The sequence below is a fragment of the Triticum dicoccoides genome, chromosome 3B, assembly GCF_002162155.2.
Source record: "Triticum dicoccoides isolate Atlit2015 ecotype Zavitan chromosome 3B, WEW_v2.0, whole genome shotgun sequence".
Lineage (NCBI taxonomy): Eukaryota > Viridiplantae > Streptophyta > Magnoliopsida > Poales > Poaceae > Triticum > Triticum dicoccoides.
The window spans coordinates 21,686,462-21,694,464 of record NC_041385.1 but is presented as its reverse complement, the minus strand read 5'-3'; the positions used below and the strand labels follow the sequence as shown (position 1 = coordinate 21,694,464).

The following is an 8,003-nucleotide window of genomic DNA, read 5'->3' as shown; positions in this document are numbered from 1 at the left end:
TTGCAATTCACTCTCATAGGTCTAATACCTAATTTTGGTGTGTCAAGTTAGTCCTAAAACTATACTCCGTGCAAGTTATTCATGGAGAGCCCTAACTTGCCCAGACCAGTGTTGACCTGCTCATGTGGCGCTTGACTGTTTCCATGTTGACATAGTGTATGCAAAATAGACCTTACAAATATACAATTGAAAATCCACTCTAAAAAATGTGGTACAACCAACCACGTTGAAGAAGAGAGGTATTTTTATCACAATGACTAATTCACATCTACATGTTTTTTAAGGATGTCACATCTAAATAGTTCATCACATAATAAGGAGCTTCAAGATTTGCACAAAGCAATTTTTTTTAATTTATTTTTTTGCTGATGTTGTGTGGTGCCTTGCATAGATGTGACATAGTTATGTCACGTCTAGATGAATCCTACCCACATCCTATTTTTATTTCTTAAAAGAAGACACATCATTATCACGATGCACACAGACAGAAGGAGCGAGATGTATAGGTAGGTTTCTTCACCTAGCAATACTCGCGTGTCCACTTGCGCACCACCTCATCCAGCGCGGTCGTGGCGGCACCGCCCTCAAGAAGAGCTTCCATGGCCGCCTTCTGCAGCGCGGCCACATTAGCTCTCACCTGGGCGCCTTTGCCTTGGCCTGCCATCACTTCCCTCACTGCCGCAGCGATCTCCTCCTTCCTCTTCGTCGCCGGCACTCGCATGGCGGCCTTGACACCCTCTGAAAGCATCACGGCGTTCTGCCGCTGCTCGGCGAAGAGCGGCCACGCGACCATGGGCACGCCGTGCACCAGGCTCTCCAGGACCGAGTTCCACCCTCAGTGCACCAAGAAGCCTCCCGTTGCCTCGTGAGCGAGCACCTCCGTCTGCGGCACCCACGACGGCACCAGGAGGCCGACGTCCGGGAGGTAGGCCAGTGGGTCCTTCTTGCTCTCGGCGTCGTAGTAGTTGGCGTTCACGGACCCCTCGTCGCTCGGGCTCCGCACCACCCACAGGAAGCGCTGCCCGCTGAGCTCCAGCCCGAGCGCCAGCTCGTGCATTTCCTCCGTCGGCAGCGAGCCTCCGGAGCCAAACGAGACGAAGATGACGGACTTGTGCGGCTGCCGGTCGAGCCAGTCCAGGCACGCAGCGCGCGGCTCCTCGCCGGCGTCGGCCCGTATGAGTGGACCGATGTTGTACACTGGAGGGCGCCCGGGCTCTGGGTGAGAGAGCACCCTGGCGACGTCCGGCTCGACGGCGTCGAAGGAGTTCACCAGGATGGCCTCGGATTCTAGGTAGCGCTTGGCGTGGTGCACCATCCACCGGTAGCAGGGGTCAGACTTGTCCTGGAACGACGACATGACGTCCGGCCCTGGGATGGGAACGCAGCCGGGCAGCCTGACGGGCTCGGCGAGGTGCCGGAACTCACCGGGCATGGAAACATCGATCTCCGGGAGGTGGAGGATGAACGTTAGCCCATGCAGGTTCCCCGGATGGAACAGGTACCTTCTGGGCACGCCGGCGGCCACGGCAGCGTCGAACGAGTCCGCCCCGAAGAGGTCGGCCACGTAGGCCACCAGCCGCGTCGTCTCCCTGAGACCCGACAGAACTCCCGTCAGCGCCGGCACCAAGCGGGTGTTGGCCCAGTCCCGACCTTGATGACGCTGTTGTCGAGTACTTTCCGACAATACGCAGCGACGTACAAGCTAAAGCCGATTGCTTCCGGCTGCTTCGACGGAGACGTGCACGTACAGCGGTACACAAGCAGGCAAGCACCCTGGTGGATGGATTCTCGTGTCTAGCTAGCTATCGTAGACCAAGTTCGTCGGAAACACAATACGCAGACTCGCCGAGTTGGCCAAGAGGCTCGTGTCCAGCCTTTGCACTTTATTGCTATGATTTGATCTGATGTTACAGGGGATACACGCACTGGTATTTATATTACCAATATTCTACCTAGTACATGTACGACTCGGTTACTGCTACAAGTCCGTGCCGGACTATACTTACCTAATCGTGATTATTTCCAACAATCACCCCCTAAGCACGATGTCCTCACTTTACAGCTTGGACGCCGATCCTTCTCCGCATCTCCGTGAACTTCTGTCGCCCTAAAGACTTGGTCGGGATGTCTGCAAGCTGATCGTCGGTGCAAATGTAGTTGACTTCAATCTTGCCTTCTTCCACGCAATCCCGTATGTAATGATACCTTATATCAATGTGCTTACTTCTGTCATGATGCACTGGATTCTTACATAGAGTAATCGTGGACTTGTTGTCAACGTAAAGCACCACTCCTTCCGGTTCCTTGTCAGTGAGGTCACCGAGTAGCCTTTCTAGCCACACACCTTGACCTGCCGCGGTTGCAGCTGCAATATACTCCGCTTCACAGGATGATAATGCGACCACCTTCTGCTTTTGTGATAGCCAACTCACTATGCTTCTTCCCAAGAAATATGCCACGCCCGAGGTACTTTTACGGTCGTCAATATCTCCTGCCAAGTCGCTATCACTGTAGCCAAGTAGCTCCACCATCTCCTTCCGCTTCTCTCTCAAATAGACACAACCGAAGTTAGTTGTCCCTTTGATGTACCTGAGTATTTGTTTCACAGCTGCCCAATGTTCTGTCGTGGGTGCTTCCATGAAGCGACTCACTACGCCAACGGAATAGGCCAAGTCTGGTCGTGTATTCACAAGATACCTTAGGCTTCCGACCACACTTCTATAGTCCGTTGCATCAACCGCGGGTGCTTGGCTCCTTTTGCTAAGTTTAAGTCGAGGCTCCATTGGAACATGACTTGGATTGCAGTCCTCCATGCTACAGCTTTCAAGAATCTTCTTTGTATATGCCTCCTGGCATAACGTGATTCCCTCCGGCTTTTGCTGTACCTCGATCCCGAGATAGTAAGTCAAGAGCCCTAGATCACTCATCTTGAAAAACTCCTTCATTTGTAGCTTGAATTTAGCAATCTCCTCCTCATCTGCTCCAGTTATCAAGAGATCATCAACATAGATGCCCACTAGGAGACGATCCTTGCCTTTATCTCGCTTGTACATAGCATGCTCCAGTGGACTTTTCTCAAAACCAAGAGAAACTAGTGTACGATCAAGCTTGATATTCCACGCCCGAGGAGCTTGGCATAGCCCGTACAATGCCTTGTGTAGTTTCAACACCTTGTGCTCCTCTCCCTTTTTGATGTAACCCGGTGGTTGCTTCACATACACTTCTTCTTTTAACTCCCCGTTCAAAAAAGCGGATTTTACATCCATGTGATGTAGCCTCCAAGATTCTTGAGCCGCGAGAGCTATAACTAGCCTCACCGATTCCATCCTTATGACAGGAGCGAACACTTCCTCGAAGTCTACACCTTGCTCTTGCACGTATCCTTTGGCTACGAGCCTTGCCTTATGCTTCACCAAGTTTCCTTCGGCATCTTTCTTGACCTTGTACACCCACTTGAGCCCTATGATTTTATGGTCGTTGGGTGGATCCACGAGCTCCCATGTATTGTTGTCTCGGATCGATCCCAACTCCTCATCCATAGCACGACGCCAACACTCCTCCGTATTTGCATCTTCAAATTTCGTCGGTTCCTCGACGCTAAGTAGACACTGTCGTCCTTTTCTTTTAATTTTCACCGGATTTACTTTTGGAAGTGTTTCCTTTGGATATAAATCCACCACTGGTCGAAGACGTACTGGTGTCGGCGGATGTTCCCTCGTCTCCTGTTCATTCGAAGACGAAGAACTATCCTCTGAAGCTGCCTCACTTCCGATTTCTGGCGACTGAGGTTCTTCCGAGCTGGCCGCGTGTCCACTGGACGAATTAGACGTAGCTGGTCGTGCTTTTCCTGCACGTACAGTGGGCGTACCAGCCACAACTGGTGTTTCTTCACCATCACGTGGTTGGCAAAGCCAACCTCCACACCACGTGGGCTTCCCAGCCTAGTAGACGAGCCACCTGGGCTTTGAGGGGAAAAGCCTCCTGCTGTGCTTCGCCCAGCGCCTCCTGGCGTGTCATCGGGCGCACCTGCCGTTCCTTCTCGCGCGTGAGCGTGTGACGCAGCGGGAGTAATTGGCGCGTCTCCATTTTCTGCCGCGCTGTCCGCGCCGTTTGTCGCGGCCGACATCTCCGGTTGATCACCAATGTCTGCATGCTCATAATCATCGTAAACAACGTTGAAAATATCATCGGAAGACGGGTATACCGGCTCGGTGGAGTTCCAATTCCATGACCTTGCTTCTTCAAAGACCACCTCGCGCGTCACAACTACCTTATTGGTTGAGGGGTTGCACGCACGATACGCCTTCGTGCCTTTTTCATAGCCAACCAACACCATTGGAGTACTCCGATCCGCCAATTTGCTAGTATGCCCGGTCACTGTCTTCACATGCGCTACGCACCCGAAAGTGCGAAGATGATCAACCGTGGGCTTGTGTCCGTACCATGCTTCGTACGGCGTCATCCCAACCACACTCTTGGTTGGAGCCCGGTTCAGCAAGTAAACGGCCGTATTGACCGCCTCACCCCAAAACTTGCCCGGCATGCCTTTACTTTTCAACATGCTTCGTGCCATCGCCACCACGGTTTGATTCCTCCGTTCCACAACACCGTTTTGCTGCGGTGAATATGGCGCCGTAAGATACCTCTTGATCCCTTGAGCTTCACAAAATTCCGTGAATGCACGAGACTTGAACTCACCTCCCCGATCGGTACGGAGGGCCTTCAACTTGGCTTCAGATTCTACTTCAGCCGCCATCTTTATTATCCTGAAGGCTTGCAAAGCTTGGTCCTTCGTCTTCAACAACACGATCCACATGAATCTGCTGAAGTCGTCGACGACAAGCAAGAAGTATCTGTTTCCGGCAAGGGTGGCCGGTGTAATCGGTCCGCACAAGTCTCCGTGGACCAACTCAAGAGCTTTACTCGCTCTAAAGTTTCCCTCTCTTGGGAACGGGGCTCGCCTTTGTTTCCCAATGAGACAACCGTCGCACACTTGGTCGACATGATTGATGCACGGTAGACCATGTACCATCTCCTTTTGTCCAAGTTGCCGAAGAGCCTGGAAATTTAGATGACCGTAGCGCGCGTGCCACTTCCATGCCGAGTCGTCCATGCTCGACAGGAGACATACCGGATCCACACGATCCAAGTTGAGGACGTAGAGCCTGTTCGGTGACCTCTGCACCTTCATAATCAACATCCTCTGACGATCATACCCCCATAGAAAGCCATCTTCGAGCACAATCTTGCAAGCACGCTCCTCGAGCTGGCCAAGACTTATGATGCTACTCTTTAGCTTGGGAATATAGTACACATCTGTGAGTACCTTGTGACCGCCATTCTTCAACTCAAACAGGACAGTACCTCGCCCTGCGATGTCAACGGTCCGTCCGTCGCCGAATCGAACCGTGCCTCCCACCGAAACACTGAGCTCAGAAAACTGGTCCTTGTCGCCGGTCATGTGGTTGCTAGCGCCCGTGTCGAGGTACCACACGTGCCTCGATGTGTTCATCCTCTTCTTATCGTGAAGATAAACTGCCTCCTCTAAGAGCGTGACAACCTCTGTAGCCGGCACCTTTGGAGCTGGACTATCCTCATCCATTAGCTCGCATACTTCGACCATGAGCATCATGTCTCCATCATCGCCTCCTTTGGCCATGAGAGCTTTCTCCTTCGGTGGTTTCTTGCACTCCGACTTGAAGTGCCCCATGATGCCACAGTTGTGACACTTGATCTTGCGCTTGTCGAACTTCTTCTTCTTCGGAGCGCCGTCCCCGGCGTTCTTCTTACTTTGTTCTTTTGGCGCACGATCTTGGCGAGTGTTGCTGCTAGAGCCCTTGCCTCCTCTCCTTGAGTCCAGCGCCAGCCACTGAGCCCGTGTGAGCATGACATTCTCATCGTTCCTCCCATCCCCGAGACTGTACCGCATACGCTCGTCGTGAGCCTTGTAGCGTCCGACAAGATCGTCGATGGAGAGAGTCCCGAGATCGACGCACTGCTCGATCGCCGTGACAATTTGCAGGTACCGGGGAGGGGCTGCGCGCAAGAACCGCCGGACAACCGAGGTCTCCGTAAGATTTTCACCAAGCGCGCGGATCCGATTGACGAGAGTAGCCACCCGTGAAGCGAACGCATCCACGGACTCATTGTCTCCCATGACCAAAGTCTCGTAGTTCCTTAGGAGAGTTTGGAGATTGGCTTGCTTGACGCGGGTGTGTCCCTCGAACATGAGCTTCAAAGTATCCCACGCCTCCTTCGCCGTTTCTTTGGCGATTAGGTGCTGGAGGACATCCATCGGCATCACCGAACAAATCGCCGACGCCGCCTGCCGATCCTTCCGGTGCTCGGCTCCCTCCTTGAACGTGTCGCCTCCTGGATCGACCACGTCCCATAGCTCGTTGGCGCGGAGACCACACTCCATGAGGGCCTTCCAGACCCCGAAGTTCTCGCGATCAAACCGTGGGTATGACGTACCGGGTACGGCAAGTACTTTAGCCGCTCCGGACGATTCCACGATCTCCTTGCCCGTCATGACCTTCCGTTACTAGAAGATCAACCTTGCTCTAGATACCAATTGTTGGCCCAGTCCCGACCTTGATGACGCTGTTGTCGACTACTTTCCGACAATACGCAGCGACGTACAAGCTACAGCCGATTGCTTCCGGCTGCTTCGACGGAGACGTGCACGTACAGCGGTACACAAGCAGGCAAGCACCCTGGTGGATGGATTCTCGTGTCTAGCTAGCTATCGTAGACCAAGTTCGTCGGAAACACAATACGCAGACTCGCCGAGTTGGCCAAGAGGCTCGTGTCGAGCCTTTGCACTTTATTGCTTTGATTTGATCTGATGTTATAGGGGATACACGCACTGGTATTTATATTACCAATATTCTACCTAGTACATGTACGACTCGGTTACTGCTACAAGTCCGTGCCGGACTATACTTACCTAATCGTGATTATTTCCAACAGCGGGCGCACTCCTCGGACATGAGCGTCTCGATGGTGGCGCCGGGTGGCAGGTCGGAGAGGTCGACGGGCGGAAGGGACATGGAGGAGATGGCGGCCGGGAGGGAGGCGAGGAAGGACCGCTGCGTAGCCGACGCCGTGGACGCGAAGGTGATGAGCGTGGCCGTGACGCCGTGCCGCGCGGCCAGGCGCTTGGCAAGCTCCGCGAGCGGGACCAGGTGGCCCATCCCGGGCGTCACCAGCATCGCCACGTGCGGTGGCCGGGGAGCCTCAGCCGTGCCGCTCGCCTTCATTGCTTTGCCCCTGTGTTTTCTCCTTGGGATTATTTATCCAACAGCATGCATTGGGGGTGAAATAGGGGAGGAGGAGTGAATTAATTTATCCAACAACATGCACGTAGATTCGTATCCCAAGATCTGATCTAGCTGTAGATCGGATAGCCTGCCCCCGTGATTGGGGATGATGGATCACGCGCATGCAGTGATTGTACCTATTGTCCGTTCACGCCCAATCATTGCGGCTATTTGGTGTTAGCTAAACACAAAATTTTGGCAAGTTCCGCCTTTACCATTCGACGGTGCACACACATTGGCACGTCCCACTTCAATCCACCCGGCCAAAAATTCATCCGCGTCGTCCGCCTACCCCGGACAACACTGCTGTCGCCCGTGGAGCCCATCCGTCTTTCCCTTTCCAACCTTATCTTTTCACCCGCCTCTCTCCCATGCTCGTTTCTTCTCATCTTTTCCTCTTTATATATATCTTCATTCGTTAGAGCATATACAGCCGCATGTAACGAATACGACCACTCAAACGTCCGCGGAGACGCTCGAGCGCGTCCGTGGACAGTGACCAGGCACTCCTCAAATTAACACAGCTGCATCCGAACATCTCATACTAAATTCTCAAATCCATACAAACGCATGCAAATGATAAAACCTACATACTACTTAGATGATCTACCTACTCCTCATCGGAGATGTCGACAATCTCCGTGCCCGGCTCCGGCAGCATGGGCGGCAGTTGCAGCTCCG

General features: G+C 53.3%; 1 pseudogene; it reads right to left on the bottom strand.

Annotated features, from left to right (window-relative positions):
- Positions 1–395: 395 nt before the first annotated feature.
- LOC119274441 lies at positions 396–7,319 on the bottom strand (annotated as a pseudogene).
- Between the last annotated feature and the right edge of the window lie 684 nt (positions 7,320–8,003).